The sequence below is a fragment of the Microcebus murinus genome, chromosome 15 (genome assembly GCF_040939455.1).
Source record: "Microcebus murinus isolate Inina chromosome 15, M.murinus_Inina_mat1.0, whole genome shotgun sequence".
NCBI classification, from domain to species: Eukaryota; Metazoa; Chordata; class Mammalia; order Primates; family Cheirogaleidae; genus Microcebus; species Microcebus murinus.
This window is the reverse complement of record NC_134118.1, coordinates 33506131-33515197: the sequence shown is the minus strand read 5'-3', so window position 1 is coordinate 33515197 and position 9067 is coordinate 33506131.

Below are 9067 nucleotides of genomic sequence, written 5' to 3'. Positions count from 1 at the left end.
TCCACTTGAATATGAAATCCTCAAATTTTATTTTTACTTTGTTCAGAAGCAGTGTTTCTATAGAAACAAAACGGTGACTAACCACACACAGCACACAGAAACCCTAATATTCCAGGATAGATCTTTAAGAAAAGTGATATCTGGTCTAACAAAGAGATAAAAATAGATAGAGATAGGATGGAGATAGAGACAGAGACAGACAAAGATATATGTAGATATAGACAAACTTTACAAATAATATTAAAGCAATATTAGGCCTATTATGTAACACTAGAATTTTCAAATAATTTTAAAGCAATATTAGGCCTATTATATAACACTAGAATGTAGCCAATGTACTCTGCATATTATTTTATATTAATATTTTACATTTGTCATATATTACATATAATATACAGCACATTATATATTATACTTTTATACATGTATTTTAAGTTTTAGATTGTAATATATTTCAAGTAAGAACCATGAACAAAACTGCTATTTTAATAAGACTTTTTCTTCATGCACTGATTTGCCCCACCAGCAAAATTTCAGCATTCTTGAATATTTGGATAATTAGATAAGGAATCATTTTTTTTTCACTTTTTAGCCACATATTGAGCCTCAAATATGTAGTAGGAAAAAACAAAAAACTAGAGTATCTTGATGAGAAATCAGTTTCAAAACCGATAATCCCAGCTTTATATACTTTATGCAATGATCATTTATATTCCATCCATCCCCTGGATACTGGAAATGATCTGCCAACAACAGCTGTTATATAGATGAATGTGTACCACTTGACATCAATTTGGCAGATGTGTGTACTTACTGCAGCTGTCAAGCTATAATAGAAGGGGCAGCAAAATTCTACCAAAGCTGTGTCTACAAGAAACTAAAAATATTTTGCACTGTACACAGATTAGAAAAAGAAATCGTAAATTCAAGGGACATAAATGAAATAAGTTGGTTGTTTTACAACATGTCGACAAAACTAATGAATAGTGCATTGTCATGTTCCAAAGAATTGTTTTCCCATGATAAAAAATATAGACACATATCTACTCCCCATGTCTACTAACTGGTTTTGCATGAAAGCAGGTTCCGGATTCATGGGTAGGAGAGATAGATCAATTGCTTCTGTAAAATCCATCAGCACAGATCCACCTTTAAGTTATCCTTGACCTTGCACACAAACACACACCTGCGAGCACCCATGCAACAGCACTTTACAATAGAAGATAGTAAGACATAGTGACATTTAACTGTGTTATTAATAAATTACTCTGAAAATGAATTTTCCTTGAGCAAGTTTCCTTGGCAAATTTGATGATCAATGACAAGACAATCATTTGGCAGTGATGATGTTTATTGTTGCTGTCTATTTAGGATTGCTTGAGTTTACCATTTAGATTTTTTTTTTGCTGCCTTTATAGGTGTTTATATTCAAAAGAACAAAAGAGAGTACATGCTTGGCTGAGCTGTACTTCTTAGGTGATAGTTTCCACCAAGACTAACGTTGTTCTCCATGGCCTACAGCCCAACTCACCTTTCTTTTCCTAACGTGGCCAAGTAACTGTTTGAAAAATCAATGAAAGCAGCTGGTAAGAATATTTGAAGACTTTTCTATTTCACTCATGGAAAGCAGACAAGAGGACAAGAGTCAGGAAATGCATCACACCTTAGAAAGAAGAAGGCACAAAGTATGAAAACTCAATTAAAAATGCATCTCAAAACATCTTTCCCTATAAAAGAAACTCACTCTATACTATAATTACCAATGTCTTTTCAAGCCTAAAACATGATGATTCTAAAAAATATATATATATAAGAATGTTTTAGTTGGCTCTAAAGAAAATATTAACACTTTATGTCAATATAGTTAATATAATTGTGACTTATTTATTGCAAATCCAAAGATTTTCCAACTCATTTTAGCCCATACAAATAGAAAGAAATGAGAAACTTTATAAGTGACTCCAGTCATTCCAGACATTTTTCACTGATAAATATCAAAAAGGACAACTTCTAAGTTTGTAAAAATTGGCTGGGACTCTGCAACTGGCAATTGTTGGCAGATTTTCATTCCTCCCCCACACTGTGAGTCTGGTTTTTGTGTAGGAAACTCTTTGAAGTCCATGGGAGTTCTCCATGCAGAAGAAATTGTGTCTGATGAATCAGATCTTTGCTTTTTTGCTTTCCTCCCACATTTTGTAAATGTTTAGTGTTGAACTAACATATATTCATGTTGTATCTTCTGCTTTCCTTCATGACAGTATAAAATGCTGCATCTAAATTGCACAACTCAGAGAACATATTGACCCACACACTTTCCAGAAACAAAAATAATTATTCAACTAAAATTTAAAACATGCATTATGCAAATTAACAGTAAGCACTATATAGAACTTGAAAGTAAATTAAAAAAAATATATATATATGTAAAAACTTTAGAGGAATGATGCAGAAAAGCATCTCAGTTAATATATGTTACTTTACTTCTCTCTGTCTCTGTCTCTGCCTCTTCCTCCCTTCCTGCCTCTTCTCTCTCTCTCTTTCTCTGTCTCCTTCCCTCTCTCTCTCCTAGGTATAAGACTTTAAAAAGTTAAATCATTTGGCCTCAAATTTTCCACATTAATGTCTAGTCTAAAATGGAATTTTCTTTTGAAGGCTTAAGCAAGATCTGTCTAGCTATTTGTGAGTTATGTGAAAATAGAAGAAATATGCTTCTCCAGTTATAAAGAATACTGTTAGGATTTTTATTTTTGCTCATATAAATCAAATGGAGCCGAAGCTATAAACTTGAGACTTAAAAGAAAGATTAGAATCCCATTGAGGAAAGAAAATGTAGTTGAACTCAGTGAAAATCTTCTAAGTAATTTTACTCATTAATTTATAGAATTTGAAGAAAAATGGTTTGAGCATACCTAGTAATACATGCCTGTCTACCTGTTCAAAAGGTTACAGAATTTATGTCTTGGGGTAGTTGTAGTATATACCTGCATATTCTCTCTCTCTCTCTCTCAATCTCTCTCTCTCTCTCTCTCTCTCTCTCTCTCTCTCTATATATATATATATATATATATATATATATATATATATAATTGGATTAGGGATTAGGGTTAAAGTTAGGGTTACTCTTCCATAGACCAGGATCTCTTCATTTTCAACTTGACTTACTGGCATTGCTTCAAAACAAACTCCCTATCTCAAGTTTCCTCCTTTCACCAATCCATTCTCCACCCTGATTTCTAAATAAAATTTTAACTATCTGCAAGCATTTTGACTTATAGTTTTTCAGATTGTGGTTTCTATCTAGCCTAATAGTTAAACTTTACCTCTAAATGTTAGTCTCTGAACTCCAAATTTTATCTACTAACTTATTGCTATGAAAGGTAACAGTCAGACACTTTTCTCCTCCAGCCAACTTCTCTTTGTTATTAATATCATTACTTTATGATTTTTCTCTTGGCTATTTTTAAACTTTGTATACAGCACTTAAGTCTCTCTAAATTAAGCAGCTTTAGAAGGTATTTCTAAAACCCTTGTTATATAAGAAGAGAAATATGAAATTATTATTTTAAAAAGTGGAACAAGTTTATGTGATATTTGCTTTTCATTCTATACTTTTCTGTACTCTCCAAGTTACCTGTACTTGAATTGCTTGGGAAGGACAAATACACAATGCAAAAATCTGATCATGACATTTACATTCAATGACTGCCTATTTCTCAAAAAGATTAGCTTTCCTGTACTTTTATACCCTTGCAATTTACATGAATCCTCTCGCTGCCAGACCCAGAACCTAATTAGTTTTCTTGCTTTACGATGCTAGTTCCTGCCAGTCCTACAGCTCATCCCAAGCTCTGGTTAACTTCTCCAAAATTATGCTCTCAATACTGTGGACAAGCTTCATTCACCAGATATATGAATTTCACGCCTGAAAACTCGTCTAACAGTCCACAATTTCCTTATCTGCTATATTCTGTTACTGCGTCCCATATGCAATTCTGGATCTCGTATCATAGCAAATCTGTCAGAAGGGAAGATCAAATTTGTCACATGCTTGAGTTGAGTCACACTGAACAAAAGTTCGACCCCTCCTTAAAGCCAGACTACAGGAGACTTTACCCCAGTCTTGTCCCCACTACATTCTCTTCCACTGACATGTTCTCACCAGCAGCGGCAGCAGCCACGCTAGCAAGGCCCCAGCAGGCCTCAGGAAGAAGCCTACACAAATTAGGACTTAACGTTCCATTTTTTTCTTCTCTCCAACTCTTTTTGGCTAGACTGTAAGTAACTCCAAGTCAAAGTGAATTTGTTGCTTCATGTGGAAATGATTTAAGCTCAAAGTAAGAAAACTAATAAGCATTTTTACAAGAAATAATATGATGGAACTCAAAAGTTTTCAACATACTTCTAGCGATACTCCCTAGCTTCATAAGCAAATTTATACATTTATTTTTCTTCTAATTCAACCATTTTAACAGAGTTCTCATTTAGGGAAATACATTTTCTTTTTTCTAATTTATGCATGATAGATGTACATATTGTTTCAGGGTACATGGGATAATTGAATACACACATAAAATTTGTAAAGATCAAATTCTTATATTTGGAATATCCATCACCTGCAATATTGTTCTCTTTTATGTTTTATTCCCATATTTCAATAAAAAGACCATTTTTCTTTCACCACATGTAATTTTCAAAAGTGAACTTTCCATTTCATATTATGGATTGTGGTGGCCAGCCCAAGTTCCATGAATCCCAAGCATGGCTTCTCATATTGGTCCCCAAACCAGATAAGATACACGATGCACTCCTCACTCAGCCACTGGGACTACCAGCCAGAAGGAGACTGCTCAGGTTGCTCAAAAAAAAAAAAAAAAAACAGCCAAGGAAAGAATCTCACAGCCAAGGAGAGGGAGTACAATAAATTTCAAGCATTTCAAAAATGTCTTGCTGACATTTAACACAAAATAAGAAAAGACCATCTCTAAAACCAAACAGAACAAAAATGCAGATAAAGAAATCCACATTTTCTTTTTAGCAACCTAATACATTTGTCCCCAAAAGAGTTTTCTCCATGAAATAAGAAGAGCAATTACTTCAGAAAAGCTTATCAAGCCTACAGCTTCAGAACAATAATTTCTACAGGCAAATATTTTACTGAATAGCTATAATCTAGTCATTTTATAGTCCTGAGGCACCTTCTACTTTCCATCATAAATTCTAAAACACAATAGATTAATCACATTTTTAATCATCACAGTAGAACCACAGAGGGGAAAAAGTCATCTGTCTCCAGTTTCCTCTGATTTGCATACTCTATCCACATTGAATATTTTTTTATTTTTTCCAAGTCACTGTCTTTCCTAGTTCAGAGCCAATGAACTTGCTGGTCCCTCTGCTGGAAGTCTGCCCCCACTGGCCCTCCATCTCACTTGTCTCCCAGCCTCCTTACCAAACTCATCCGTTCCCTTATCAACCACTGATAAAGAACCTACTCTGTACCCAGCACTATTCTAGCCACAGATGTTGGCTGTTGCATCATTGTGAGCTCATGGGACTCACATTCTAGGAACGAGATGGAGGCAATAAACAAACAAGTAATATGAAATATTGTCAGATGTAATAAGTGCTCTGGGCAGCACTAATACAACATGAGGGGAAATGAGCTACTAAGATGATGGAAAGGGCTCTTTTTATAGAGTGTGGTCAAATGATAGCTTCTGAAAATGGCATCAGAGAAAGCATCTGAAGGAAATGAGGGTGTGAGTCATGTTCATATCTGGGGGAAGAGCATTCTGGGCTGGGAGAACAGCAATCATAGACTCTCGGGGGGCAGCACGCTTGGTGTGGTTGAGGATTAGCAAGATGCGGGAATGCCCAGAGCCAAGGGGCAAGGGAGGGAGGGTGGGTTAGGGCTATCAGAGAGGTGACAGGACAACAGAGACCTCCACTGTACTCTGAGCACAAAAAGAGAGTTTTGAGCTAAGAAGCATTATGGACCGATTCTAGGCTTTGCCAGAGTCCCGCTGGTGGCTATGTTGAGCATAGATTGCGGGAGGGGTGGAGAGAGAAATTAGGTAGCTTGGCAGTGGCCACCTGAAAGACAATGGTCTCTTGGAGCATAGTGGTGGTGGTGGTGGTGAGACAATGCAGGATTCTGGGTATTTGGAGAGCAGAACTGACAGCACTCACTGAGAGATTGGCCGTGAGTGTCCCCTTCCTTCAGTCTGGAAATGCTCAAGGGAACCTGACTTCAGGCTGGGTTGGTGCCTCCTGGCAGACACTCCCAAAGGACCTGACATTTATCCTTGTAAATACATGAGTGTTTGTTTTTATACCAATTTTTCTTCTCCTGTAACCCAGCTCTTAAAATAGTGCTTTTGATGTACTAGATGCCTAATAAGTACTCTATGCAATGATTCAGTGGATGCAAAATTAGAGTGTTTGTACATATCTTTCTCTCTACTTGTAATGTCTTCTACAACTTGACTTGATAAATCCTGTTTCCCCACCAGTTACCACCTCCTCCTGAAGCCATCCATTTCTCCCTTTCCCAAGTCAGAGTGAATCAGTAATCCTCTGGGGCTTTTTAGCCTTGAAATAGTGCATCTTTTGCAATGTATTACAATTTATTTTGATAATGTAGTGAAAAAAAATTTCAACAGCTGTGCTCTCAGCAAACAATAATATCTAATAGTCATTGGTTTATGTTGCTGCAATGCAGTAAACTCTTCCTAACACGCTCAGGCCTCCAGAGTGTGTGCAATATGCACAAGTACCTATAAAAGTGACTTTTAAAAATGACAGCAAAGAGTATATTACAATGTACCACACATTAGGTTAAGTGTTTATCAAATAATCACATTTACTTTTCACAAAACACTATGAATTGGAACAATTGTTATCTATCTCATTTTACAAGTGAGAAAACTGAGGTTAAACTACTTGCCCAACTTCTGTAGGTAGTGTCAGCGCCAGAATTCAATCCTAGGGGAGGGAGTCAAGTTTCATATCTGGCCCTACAGCAGACAAAAGATAACAGACACAGGAGATTAGATTTAAGTTAAATCAAGTGTTCAGTAGGAATAGAAACTCAGATCCCAAACCTAAAGCCAAAACTGACCATATTGACATATATCTCCTAGGAATTTTCTGAAATATGAGAGGCAATAGACTTCATGTGTGATATGATACAAGCTGAATGCATTTGATTTTATTTCCAAAAGATAGGATGGCCTCAAGAGACACATGAGCTACATTTATTTTCATGTTTATCTCTTCTGACGAACTAAATCTTCCCTGAAAGAAGCTCTCTGCTTTTTCTGTTTTGCAACTTGCTATTCCACAAGTTCTTATTTGATTTCATGGAAAAAAGCCATTTAAACCTTCCTCTTCTTGTGGGATAGTCAACTCAAACCTGAAGAGATTAGATTACTAGACCACAATCAGAGATAATTTTTAGCAAGGAAGATGCAGGTCCCCTGACTCCTGTTTTAGTGCTTGCTATCACTCACCACATTTACAAACATAAAACAGTCATATACAAGAAAACTAGGGCTCTGGAAGAAAAGAAGGAGGGAGGGAGGGAGAAAGAGAAAAGGAAGAAAGGAAGGAAGGAGGGAGGGAAAAAGGAAGGAAGTTAGGAAGTTGGAAGGAAGGAAGGAAGGAAGGAAGGAAGGAAGGAAGGAAGGAAGGAAGGAAGGAAGGAAGGAAGGACTGATTTTCTTTTCTTAATATAACAAACTGGATAGGTAGGTTCAGTTACAAATTCCATTCAATGGAAGAATTTCTTCTTACTGATATTGCAAAGTATATGTCAGCTACTATGTGGACATTATTTCCACTAATAGTGATTTTTAATATGGCCACTTTCTTGTCCATAAATTTTTTCATTCAAGTCTGGCATTGTATTAGGACAGTACAGTCATCCAAACTTTATTGGATTTCCATTTCTGAGGTTGTGATAGTAATAGTCTTCAATATAAATGACTTTATACCCCATTATTAAATATTTGGGAAGCATTCCACCTGTGTTTGACACATTAGAAAAGCAAAACAAAAAGCTTATAGCCAAGAATGGAATCAGCAACAAGTGAAGTAGATACACACCATAAAAACTAAATGACAAAGGGAACACAAGCTATCAAATCTGTGGGATTCAGCAATAGTAGGCATAAGATGAAAATTCCTAGCCATGAATACCTATATCCAAAAGACAGAAAGATCACAAATCAACAATCTAATGAATCATCTCAAGGAATTGGAAAAGGAATAGCAAACCATCCCAAACTCGGCAGAAGAAAAGAAATAACCAAGGTCAGAGCAAAACTAAATGAAATCAATAACAAAAGGATTACAGAGAATAGTAACAAAACAGAAAGTTGGTTCTTTGAAAAGGTGAACAAAATCGAGAGGCCACTCTCTAGATTAACCAGGAACAGAAAAGCTCAAACAATATTAAGCTCAAACAGAAATGAAAAAAGAGATATTACAACTGATACCATGGAAATACAAAACATCATCTCTGAATACTATAAAAATCTCTATGCACATAAACTTGAAAACGTTGAGGAAATAGAAGAATTCTTTGAAACAAACAACTTCCTAGCTCAATCAGGAAAAAATACAATTTCTGAACAGATGAATATAAAGTAATGGCATTGAAGCAGCAATAAAAAATCTCCCAACAAAATAAAATCCCGGGCCAAATGGTTTCGCAGTCAAGTTTTACCAGACATACAAGGAAGAACCAGTACCTATACACAGACATTAGTTCATAACATAGAGAAAAAAGGAATCCTCTCTAATGGATTCTACAAAGCCAATATTGCCTTGATCCTAAAGCCAGGAAAGGACACACAATGTTTTCTATAGAAAACTATAGACCAATATCACTTGTGAATGTAAGTGCAAAAGTTCTCAATAAAATCCTAGCTAGGATTTTACAAAAGCAATTCATGTAACCAAGACATTGGTACCCTGTAATATTCGGAAATTTATAAAAATAATAACAATAATAATAAAATCAAGCAATAACCAGATTAACTGCAGTGGATTCTCAAGTATAAAG